The sequence below is a fragment of the Vombatus ursinus genome, unplaced genomic scaffold (assembly GCF_900497805.2).
Source record: "Vombatus ursinus unplaced genomic scaffold, bare-nosed wombat genome assembly UNPS02015255.1, whole genome shotgun sequence".
Classification (NCBI taxonomy): Eukaryota; Metazoa; Chordata; class Mammalia; order Diprotodontia; family Vombatidae; genus Vombatus; species Vombatus ursinus.
The window spans coordinates 28,354,042-28,366,362 of record NW_020955033.1 but is presented as its reverse complement, the minus strand read 5'-3'; the positions used below and the strand labels follow the sequence as shown (position 1 = coordinate 28,366,362).

Sequence of the window (12,321 nt, the reverse complement as noted above, 5' to 3'; positions counted from 1 at the left end):
TCTGGTATAATTGCAGGTTTGGTCCTACTAGGCTACCTTTCTGGCATATAGGAAGAGACAATGGGGAGGAGACATATGCATGTGCTTTTGATGAGAACACCTATTTAGAGTTAAAAGGGAGCATCAAAGCCACTGAATCCAACCTCCTCATTTTAGAGATGAGTATAGTGAGGCACAGAGAGGTGGTTGCTTGCCCAGACTTACAGAGCTAGGGAGAATCTGAGTCAGGATTTGAAATCAAGCCGAGATTTGAACTCAAGTCAGGATTTGAACTCAAGTTTTCTCTGATTCTAAACCTAGTGCCCTATTCATCATAAGTAATGACTTCCTCTACTCTGTTCTGAATATCAATTTGAATGAAAAGAAATATGACTAATCTGTTTTAGTCAACTGACTTTACTATAAGATGATTCAAGGAAAGATAATAATAAAATAACTAGTATTTCCATAGTAATTTAAAGTTTGCAAAGTATTTTACAAATATTATACAATTTAATTCTCACCTCAACCCTGGGAGGTAGATACCTTTATTATCCCCACTCTATAGATGGGGAAGCTCAGGGACACACCTAGGAAGTGCCAAAAACTGAATTGGAATTCAGACCATATGGTCCCAAGCACAGCACTACTTCTACTGTGCCACATAGTTGTTTAAATAAATCATTAGTGCAGTGGATAGAGCACCAGCCCTGGCGTCAGGAGAAGCTGAGTTCAAATTTGGCCTCAGACACATAACCCTCACTAACTGTATGACTCTGGGCAAGTCATTAACCCCAATTGCCTCACAAAAAAAATACATAAATAAATAAAAGAAATCATTAAAGAAATTAATGTCCAACAGTTATCAAAACATTTATACAAGGACTCTGCTAGTGAGCAATAGGAAACAAACTGAGTATCAATTAATTGGGGAATGGCTGAAGAAATGATAGTCTATGAATGCCATGTAATATTGAGGAGTGATTACAAACATTAGGATTTCAGAGAAAAATCATTACATTTATAAGGTTTTATGCCCAGGATGAAAGTTGGGATGTTTAATGAGGTCTCTCTTTTGTTGGAAGATCTAATGAAGTCTGCTGTAGCCGGAGGCCTTCCCTTGTAAATTAGATCCCTAAGTTTTATCTCCAGCATGATTTCTCCAAAGTATGATCAAGTATGATCTCTAGGGGAAGCCCTTCCCAAAACCATTACCTCTATACGCCTTCATTCCAATAGGAATAAGGTTGTCTACTGACCACTCTCTTCTAGAGAAAAGCATGGCTGTGAACACATTTGTAAGGCTTCTCTCCACAATGAATCCTTTGATAGAAAGTAAGAGGTGATCCTTAGCTGAAAGCCTTCCCACTCTGAGTCCATAGGAAACCATTCCTCAGAATGATTTCTCTGATACTGAAGAAGCTCTGAACTCCATTTGAATGTCTTTTCTTATTCATGACAATGATCGGATTTCTAATGTGAATTCTGAAGTGGAAAATAAGGGATGATTGTTGCCTGAATGAATTACTAACTTGATTATATTCGTAAGGTTTCTCTCAAGTGTGGAACCTCTTCTGTTAAATATGCTGAGTGGTAACTAAAAGCTCTGCCATGTTCATGACTCTCATGAGATTTTTCTCCTGTGTGGATTCTCTGATGTTTAGAAAGATTGGAGCTCAATGTGAAATCATTGCACATTGATTACATTCATAAGATTCCTCTTCAGTGTGGACTTTTTGATGTCTAACAATACTGGTTCGAAACCCTTTCCACACTGATTACATTCCTAGGATTTCAGCCCAATGTGAACTCCCTGATGTAAAGCAAGACTGACTGGAGCTGAATCTCAAAGTCTTTTCATGTTGATTACACCTGTAAGCCTTCTCTCCTGTGTGGATTTTCTGATGTTTAGCAAGATTGGACTTCTGTGTGAAAGCCTTTCCACATTGATTACATTCAAAAGGATTCTCTCCATTGTGGATTTTCTGAGGTTTAGCAAGACTAGACCTCTGTGTTAAGGCTTTTCCACATTGATTATATTCATATGATTTCTCTCCAGGGTAGATTCTCTAATGTGCAGCAAGACTGCAGGAAAACATGAAAGCTTTTCCACATTGGTTATATCCATAAGGCTTTTCTCCATTGTGAATTTTCTGATGTGCAGAAAGATGGGAGCTCTGTGTAAAAGCTTTTCCACATTGATTACAGTCAAAAGGTCTCTCTCCAGTGTGAATTCTCTGATGTTTAGCAAGAATGGAGGTCTCTGTGAAAACCCTTTCACATTGATTACATCCATAAGCCTTCTTTCCAGTGTGGAGTCTCTGATGTCTAGCAAGATGGATGCTGAATCTAAAAGTCTTTCCACATTAATTACATTCAAAAGGTTTCTCTCCAGTGTGGATTTTCTGATGTGCACCAGCCCCTGTGTGTGAAATCCTTTCCACACTGATTACATTCAAAAGGTTTCTTCCGCTGCAGAGTCTCTGATGTCTAGCAAGATAGAAGCTGAATCTGAAAGCCTTTCCACATTGATTACATTCAAAAGGTTTCTCTCTAGTATGGATTCTCTGATGGCCAATAAGGAGTGATTTGTAGCAGACAGCCTTCCCACATTCATTAGATTTTAAAAAACTTTTTCTCCAGTATGAATCTTCTGAGGTCTATGAAGATCTGAATTCCAACCAAAGGACTTCCCCCACTGATGACATGTATATCTTTTCATTCCAGGGTGAAATCTAGGATAGTAAGGAAGAGATGAGTGATGGAATGAGGTTGCTTCACATCCATTATATTCATCAGGCTCCTTCCTAATGTGAATTTGCTGATGAGCAATGAGCTTAGAGTTTTGACTCAAGGCTTTCCCACATTTATTACTTATGTAAAGCATTTCTCTATTATCCTTTTTCTGATATCTGATGAGGTCTGAACACCAGTTGGAGGCCACTTTCCATTGATTACCTGGATGCATTTGCATTTCAGGAGACTTCTCATGGGACTGAAAGAGCTCTACCTGTTCAATAAAGCATTTGCTATATTCACTATCCTGAAAAAAATCATTCCCTAAGGTCATTTTTTACAGCGATTTAGGACTGAGGGTTGAATCTCTTTCCAATTTCATCAAAATCACAATCATTCTTTGGATTTTTATCTACCTTGATATTAGAGTGAAGGATTTCTCTCAAACTAAAGTCACAGAGACCATCATTCATGAATCTTTGCAGGTCACATTCTTCCAAAAAATTCCCCAGCTTTCCAGTCATCTCATTTATTTACAACCTGGTCTACATCAAAGAACAGAAGATTCTTTACATTCTCCAGCATGGCCTCTTTGTACAACTCTTACTGAGAATGGTGCAAGAGGCACCATTTCCTTGAATATCACCAACTCCTGGGGTGATGGTCTCTGGGACCAAGGGGCCATTCTCTCTTGTTTTAGGCTTTTTCCTTGGAACAGGCTTTGCTTATCTACAAGCTGACTTTCTTTGGCTAAAGACTCTGGGTTCTTTGATGTCTTCTCAGTCTGGCTAGAGAGTTGAATGAAGATAGATAGTGGCTGCTCCCTGGAATCTCCATTTAACATTTTAAAGAACAAATAACTATCTGATATCTTTTAAAATACTCTTATGTTGCCTACCACAAACATATTTATAGTTTGTTGAACTTCCACAATTTGGTACAGGTTATATCTTAGACAAAAACCAAAACCAAATAACAGGACTAAGCATAAAAGACAAATAATAAATGTTGTTGATGGACTGACAAATCGCTCAAGCTAGAAAAAAATTTCTCAAGGCTTCCTACAGTTAATGGTAGAATAATCAGGTGGTAAATTTATATCATAGTATGACAATACTGGGATTCATACCAGATACTGTTTTGGTTCTTTTTGCACGTCTTATACCCTTGAATATTTAGTTCAACCCTTACTTCACCCCTTTTCAAAGAACGAAAACTGATTTTGCGCAGGTGGTTGAATAGCCTTCCTAACTTGTCAGCCACAGATTCAACAGCTACTCTGATATAATTGTTTTGACAACCACTGAGCAATGTACAATTTACATCAGGATCAGCATGGATGAGCTTTTGCTTTTTCAGGTAATGAAAATATTTTTGGAAGCTTCCCAGTATGGAAAAAGGGCTTATAACCTCCAAAGCAAAAAGAATAACTGGTTGTGAATCTGGCTCATATTGTGTTATTTTTCTATGTACCTTTGTGTTTTCCTATCTAGGCCTTTTGCGTTTTCTATTTATGGTTTTGTTTTTAGAGTATAAAAAAAGAGAGAAAGGAATAGATGAGCTGGAGCACTGGAAGTAGAAAGAAAAGCCATTTGAAGATTGAACTAATTCTTCAGAGAAACAAAAAGAAAACCTCACATTGAAAGCAGATGAGGGGAAGACAGTGTAGCAGATTGTGGTGCTGAAAATCATGATGCTTTGCCATGCTAACATCATGGAAAGCCAATTTTTCACATTGCAGTTTGGTTTAAACAAGAGTTTTGAGACTGAAATAGTTGCAAACTTCACAACCTGGAAAATGAGTTTTAAATGCCAATGGGATTATGGAACATTCTTTGTTTTTGCATCAAACAAAACTTATAAATAGCCTCAGGATATTCTGTCATTTTTTACTTCAGGTTCATAATAAGATCTTTCTGTATACCCATGTAAATAGGAGGGAGAAGTCAATATAAAATTATTGATTACAAGTTGAATTCTTCTTTAATATTTCCAAATTTCCATGGTCTTTATTTTCTCTTCACTTGGTAGGTCTGCCTCCAACTTGCCAATAATAATCCTTTTGCCTTTCCCTTGTTAATGAACAAAGAACATAGATTTATAGCTTTTGGGGAACTTAGAGGACAACTGACTGATTCATATTATCCCTTCATTTTTACATTTTAAAAAAAACCTAAGGTTCAGAGATGTAACGTGATTTCCTCAGCATCATACAGATAGCAAATGACTGAGTCAAGATTGAACCTAGGTTCCATGGTGGCAAATTTGACCCTCTTTTCATTGTATCAAGGATCACAATAAGGAAGAAGGATTAGATTTTTTTTCTACTTTCCCCTGGAAGTAGGACAAAAATTAGAGGAAGGTGGATTTGTTCTCTATTTAATGAAAATCTTTTAAATGCTTAGAACTATTAAAAAAAATAGGCTACCATGTTGAGAAGGTGAGTAAGGAGAGCATTGAATTAGCAGTCACTGACAAATAATCTTGACCATTCATCTGGAAGTCTTGCACTCTAACTAAGTTGAGCTATTTACCATTAACCAACCATATGTTTGCAGTTTCTTTCTCCTACAAATTCACTCATACCATTCTCTGTGTCTAAAATGCACTAGTTAGGGTGCCCCCCAACTTTGTCTCCATGTAGCTAAATCTTACCAATTCTCCACATCTACTTGATTCTACTTGATTCATGTAATGTCACAAAGGTAAAATGCCTCAGGAGCAAGTGGCTTCTCCATTGCTGGAGATATTCAATCAAATGACTGGATGGTCATTTGTCAGAGTTCTCATAGAGGGGCTTCCTGTTTAAAAATATATTGGAGTCTAAAGTCTCCCATTCTAATCCTCAGATGGTTTAGAAAATTTTGTAAATAATAGTAAAACTGCACATCTTTTTATCTTTATCTTCAAGTCTATTTTCACCCTAATTCTTCAGATAACATTTCTATTTCTATGTTTCTTAAATTCTCCTATGATATTAATTTTCAGTGATAATTTATGCCCTCTTCTATTTACTGTGCTATATGGGAAGAATCCATCTTTTCCATTCCTATGAATGATTATCACAATCATCAAAATAACTCACAAATCTCTAAAAAAGAACATTGATTTCTTGATTTCTCTCTGAGCTGTATCAAATTATCTTCTGGATATCTTCAACTGAATGTACCAATTACATCTCAAACTGAACAAACTGAACTCATCATTCTCCTCACATCTGTCCTTTTGTCCAACACCCCTATTTCTATAGATGACATCATCATTTTCCAAGTAATCTAGCCTCAGTATACTTTGGAGTCATATTCAGCCTGCACCTTTCTCTCCCTTTCATATTAAATCAGTTGCCAGTTCCTGTTGATTCTATCTTTGTAGTGTAAGGGTATACCTTTTTTTTTTACACTTCTGCAAAGTTTAAGATGTTAAAGGGAAAACGCAAAGCCAATGAAACGTAAGAGTGAAACCCTTACAATTGTAAATGAAGCATTCTATATATTGTTGTTTGTCTTTCATTTTTGAAGAGAACCAATGATATCATGGAGCAATGTGTTGACTTGGTCATAAATTGGATTGAAGTGAGGCAGAGTTGCACAAAGTTGTCAGCCTCACTCTTTCAGAGTCATTGATGTCCAGTGACAAGACAAAAGCCAAAACAACTGGCAAAGGCTGTTGGAACAAGTTATCCTCACCCTTCCATTCTACCAGGGAAAGTTTTTGCATGTTTGGGGTAGACATTCCCATCCAACTCATCGATGAATTTGAGGCCTGTCGGTTACTGTCAACCTGGTTTAGCCTGTCTGCCGAGACAGTTTAATAGGACAGGTCCTTTGTGCATGCTACAGCTTCTTGGAGCCACAGGGGAAAGTTGAGTGATAAATAGACACCAAAAGCCAATAAGATATGCTAAAAAAGGTCTTCTGAGGTTTTGAGTTACTCAACTGTACAAGAAAAAGTTAGCAGAAACAGTCAACTTGACCCAGAACACAAACTGCTTCAATACCTTTGACCTTAGCCAATCATTTTTCATAACACCGAAAAGTAATCTGTGAAATGTAAGTGGGTAATCACTTAACCGTAAGTTAGGGTAAGATTCTTCATCAAGGAAACACTGAACAAAGAAATTTATCAAACAGGAGAGACCATACTTCTCCTACCTCCTACCTGAGAGATGAGAAACCTCAGAGTTGAGGTCCTGGAAGAGACTTACTGTCATTCTTAACCTGAGAGGCTCCATCTTTTCAGGAAGAGCACAGGGGTACTCCAACTAAAAAGAGAATTTTCAGAGCCCTGTTGAAAGACCTAGCTGAAATACCTAGTCAATCCTGAAGCAGGGTATGATAGATACTGCAGATAAGCAACAAAGAAGAAATCATCTATGTAAATCTGCCTATCAGACACTTCAGTAAAATAGGAGCAAGTTCAGAATCTGAGTGATCTGTCCATTTTAGTCGGGCAACAGCCACATCCTGTAATGATCCAACCCTGAAGCAATACAATGTGCCCAGGCAGCCCTTCCTTGCAGTGAACTGGTCTTTACAAAAGAGAAGTCATACCCGGCAGCAACTAAATTCAATAGATCCACTGTAGATATAGATGTGCTGAATTGTCCTAGGGAGATTCTGAAGATCACTTGGCAGAATACAATACCAAATACTGAAGTGCTTTCTCAAACTAAACTGCCAAGCATTCAAACTGCTACAGAGAGCACAACTCTGATGATCTGGCCACATTGTTCGAATGCAAAACAATGCTTGCCAAAAAGACTATTTTATGGAGAACTCACACAGGGCAAGCATTCACACAGTGGTCAGAAGAAGTGATACAAGGACACTCTCAAGGTCTCTCTTATGAACTTTGGAATTGATTGTGTGGCATGGGAGAAACTGGTACAGTATCTCTCAGCATGGCATGACCTTATCAGAGAAGGTGCTGTGCTCTATGAGCAAAGCAGAACTGAAATAGCTCAAAAGAAACACAAGATGAGCATATTTAGAGAATCCACCCCAAATGTTTACATGTACTATTTGGACTCGACCTGTGGTAGAGCATTCCGAGTTTGTATTGGTCTGCTCAGCCACAGTCGGATGGACACAATGTAGCTTAACTCTAGCATAGTGATGTCATTTTGGTCCACTTTGAGAATGAAGGACCAACCGACCAGATATGTTCTATGGGGAGTCACTCAGCCTAGCAGCAGAGTTATTTATCCATAACCAAAAATAACACTCCTTCTTTGGTGAATTTGGTAAGTATTCTCCAGAGAAAGAAATGACACTGAAGCCCTACTGCTCGAGTTGTGAAATGCCTTGGTCACCTGTATTCCCTGAGTACGTGTCTCACATGTAAGCCACTGTAAGTTAAGTTTGTGCCCAGTCTCTCTTCTACCCCACCATGTATTCTGCAATATGTGTAAGTGAATGACCCATATGGTTTCCAGCTCTCCCCAGCCCCCATATACTTTATAACCACAGTTCTTGCTGTATCGAGTCCCTTCAGTCTCTTAATATATGATCTTTTGTCCCTAAATGCCTTTCTATGAGCTAGTTAAGTCTAAGGGCTGATTGATTATGGGAAGCACACCATTGCTAGGAATTATCATCTGCAGTATTACTCCTATAACTCAAGGTAACAGTTGATCCTCTGGATATGCAACCTACCAATGCCTGTGTAAGTTTGGTGAGTGAGCCCAGAGGGATTGTTGCAGTAGTATCTCCTCCTTATATTGATGTCTAGTCTCATTGCTACTATGTTAAGATAATAGACTTAAAGCAAAAAGGAATTTTAAAAGTCAAATATCCTTATTTTACAGATAGAGAAACTGAAAGTAGAGAGGATAAATGATTTGTTCAAGACTGTGGAGGTAGTAAATGATAGCACTAGGATTAAAATCCAAATTCTAATTCCAAATTAAGTGCTCCTTTGACTCTACCATGATGATTATTTCAAGCCCTAATAATGTCTTGGCTATTCTATTGAAAAAATTATTTATCAGGAGGTATCCATATTCATTTTAGCATATATAATTTGTTAACATGGTATATGGTACTATTTTTTGTAGTCGTGTTAATTATTGAGGTGCCCATGTTAGCCTCTTTCGGAAACATATCTGAGGGAGAGGAAAATGCTAAAGTCAAAATTGTCTTGAAAAGGTGGTTTGTTAGTTTCTTTGTTTTGATAAAGAAATCACTTGGTGTTACTATCTTATTAAAACATCAACACCTCAATATTTCTGAAATCTGCTCTTTTCTTTCTGTGACAAAATCAGTGAAAATGAAAGCAACCTCTATATAGATAGATATCATTGTTGTTTCTTCTTCATATTCAAAGACCAATGACATTAAGAGGGTGATATTTTGATTTGTAAGTAAATTGGATTTAAGTGAGGCAGGGCTGTGCAAAGTAATCAGCCTCACTCTTTTCCTCCAGGGTCATCTGAGTCTAGTGGCAAGACACAGGTCAGGATGACTAGAGATGACCACAGCTGCAGTGGAAGACGTTTGCCTTTTTAAACTAAAGTCTTTCCCAGGTCTCAGTTTGTCTGAGGCAATGCCCATTCAGTGATTTAAGGCTAGGTAAGAAATGAGGCAAAAGATGGCCTAGTTTACCTACTAAAAAAAAAAAAAATCAAACTGGGAGAGGAAGACCCTCAGGGTTTTTGGCCAGAACAGAAACAACTGCCCATTAGTAGCTGATTGGCCCTGGCCAATACTGACTAGCAGTAGCTTTCATGGAAACAAGGGAGGGCAACATCCAGAGAAGATAAGTACCACTGTATTCTTGTTGCATGTTTTTGCTGTATTAAATTAAAGTACATTTCCTTTTGTAAATGTTCAATGACTTCTCTGTGTCTCATTTCATCCCCAAATTAAACCTGAACTAAACGTGTGCTTTGTATTAGTCAGGACTCTAATATAAGTAGAGGAAGAGAATAAATAACATTGAAAGCTACTGCTGGCCAGGAAGAAAGGAGGAAAACAAAAAGTCCCTGTTTCCTTGTTTGAGTCCTTCAGGGAAAAGAAAAAAGTAAGAAGGTCAAGGATAACTAAGGCCAATCACCAAGTAGTCAGAAAAAAGCAGCCTGGCAAATCTGGCCACATTCATCTTTAGGGAACTTCCCCTGCTGCCCAGTTTTAAGGGACAGGAAATTATATGTGTGCTTCTCCTGGAATCTTTTCATTACTACTTATCTTGCCTTCTGTTGGAAGCAAATGAATCCAACATCAACCACAGTAACAACCACAACAATAACAAGTCTCCTTTCTGGTTTCTGGATAGGCTGTTCTTTGGTTCTCACCTGGGGGAATGGAAGCAAAATCCATTCTCTAAAGTTAACAAAGGTACATGTAGTCAGACCATGAAATCAAGATTCCTTTAAGGATCAGGCTATTTTGGTATTAACATTTCATATGGATATCGTAAGTATAATAAGATAAAAAACTTCAGACAATCTGCATTTTTCAAGAGATGGGGGAATGGGAATAATATCTTTAACCAAGGCTCTAATTTCCCACAGGGCACAACCCTCTCCACTTACATGCCTGTTTTCACTGGCTTGGTTAGAAGATAGTTAGAGGCTATATGTGCTGGTCCACTGCCACGGGTAGTCCAATTTTCAGAGTTGAACAAAGATGAACCCAAGTGTCATGAAATAAGAAAGTATGAGAATAGTAACATCAGGTATGTGAAAAGGAAGATTTGATCACTAAAGCATCTTCTGGTCTTTGCTTCTGGCCTTTTCTTTTGTTGACATCTAGCCAGAGCCAGTTCTAGATTTTCTGGCATAGGCCTTGAGAATGACAATAGGCAGATGGTGGCACTTGTTGGAAGCAGGGAATTATTTTCTAAAACTCCCATAATCCCTAAACTTTTGGCCAGTTTCACATGATGCCAAAGTATATCTAGCCTTCCAGATGTCTGTGGAGACAACTGGTTCTTCTCTTGGGTGAATGTGCATATAATCAAGGATTCAGGATAAAGGTGACCTTGGTGTCACTTGGCATAAGATACTATAAAGTCAAATTTTCTGGCTGTCAGTGCTGATGACTGGAAAGTATGACTCTGTGTCCTCGGGAGCTAAACAAGAAGATAATAAGAAAGTGAGCTCTGGAGAGAGGATGAATTCCACTAATATAACTTGATTTTTTGGTAGCCTCAGAAAAATCAAAGGCCCTGTGATATGAGTGACTACAGGTTACAAAGTTTCAGTATAAGTCAAAATAATGGATACATTTTTACTTTATCTCTCTTTAAGAGGTAAATTAAGGAGCTCTCTACTATGTCCTGGAAGATAATTGTTTTGGAGGGGAACAATAGTATCACTAATACGTAAGGGAAAGATTCAATTTTTCACCCACTAACCCTTGGTAATCCAAGTAATTTTTCAATGCACAGTGTGAGAAGAGGGTTGTCAGAGTCAACTAAGATATCACTATTGAGGGAAGGAAACTACTAACTAGGTCAAATATATGTTGCCAGGCTAACTTACCTGGGGTGAAAATATAGAATGATAGATAAAGATAATTACTCCTCTGTCAATATTCCCTTTTACTCTCTGTCTTTCTGTCCCTCTGTTTTGCTGTCTGTCTCTCTTTGTCTCTCTGTCTCTATTTTTCTCTCTTTCACATGCCTACACATACTTTTTCTGTTCATAGCATTCTACCTCCCTGCAGCGCTACACATGCCCATACACATACAAATTTTTTTTCTGCCCATAACCTATTCCCTTCTCCTACATATTCATAAAGCACACTTCCCCCCGTCCATAGCACTCTGCCTGCACTCCTATGCACGCACGCGCACACACACACACACATATATGCATTTTTCACATGCATATGCAAATAGACATCTAAATATGGACATAAAATGAGGGAAAGAACTCTCGTTATGTTCATATGCTACATGATCCTTTCTTTCCTCTCTTAATCCTGACCTCCATCTCACCCCTCAGCCCCATTCAGCCAAACAATAACAACAACAAAAGGCAAGTTCTAGGTCTTTAAAAATCCCTTTTGCACTCGAAGACTGTGGCACTGCCAAATGTTTGAGACTATTTAAAACGGAATGATAGTCCTAAAAGTTTATTGTTTGAAGTCTCTTTATCCTTGGCTTATTTCCTAGCATTCCATCTAGAATAGCCTTAGTCCACATCAATCTGTTACTTTTTTTAAAAGCTATTATTAATAAGCTCTGAATCCCCAGTAGTTAATATGAAATACATTCTATACTACATTTGCAGGTTATTTTTGATAAATATAGCACTCTGCTCTTTTAATAATAGCAACTCACAAATGCATATTGATTTAGGGTTTGTAAATAGCTTTCTTCACAGAAACTCTGCATAGTATGCCCTCCAAATGAAGAAACTGTTGCTGAGATGATTTCAGTGACTATTCAGATGTCATGCAGCTTATACTAGAGGTAGAATTCAAATCAAAGTCTGCTGACTCCAGATACACTTCTTTTTCTGCTATACCACGTGGCCTTTCCGAAATTTCTAGCAAACTACAAAACTATTAGACAGATTTCACTTACAGATTTTCTATTTCAGAATTTTACAAGAGGAAGTGCTTCTCAGTTTTATTTTGCCCTGTGACATCTGATGGCCCC

General features: G+C 37.9%; 1 pseudogene; it reads right to left on the bottom strand.

Moving 5' to 3' along the window:
- Window positions 1-1,515: 1,515 nt before the first annotated feature.
- LOC114031770 lies at window positions 1,516-3,559 on the bottom strand (annotated as a pseudogene).
- Window positions 3,560-12,321: the final 8,762 nt, after the last annotated feature.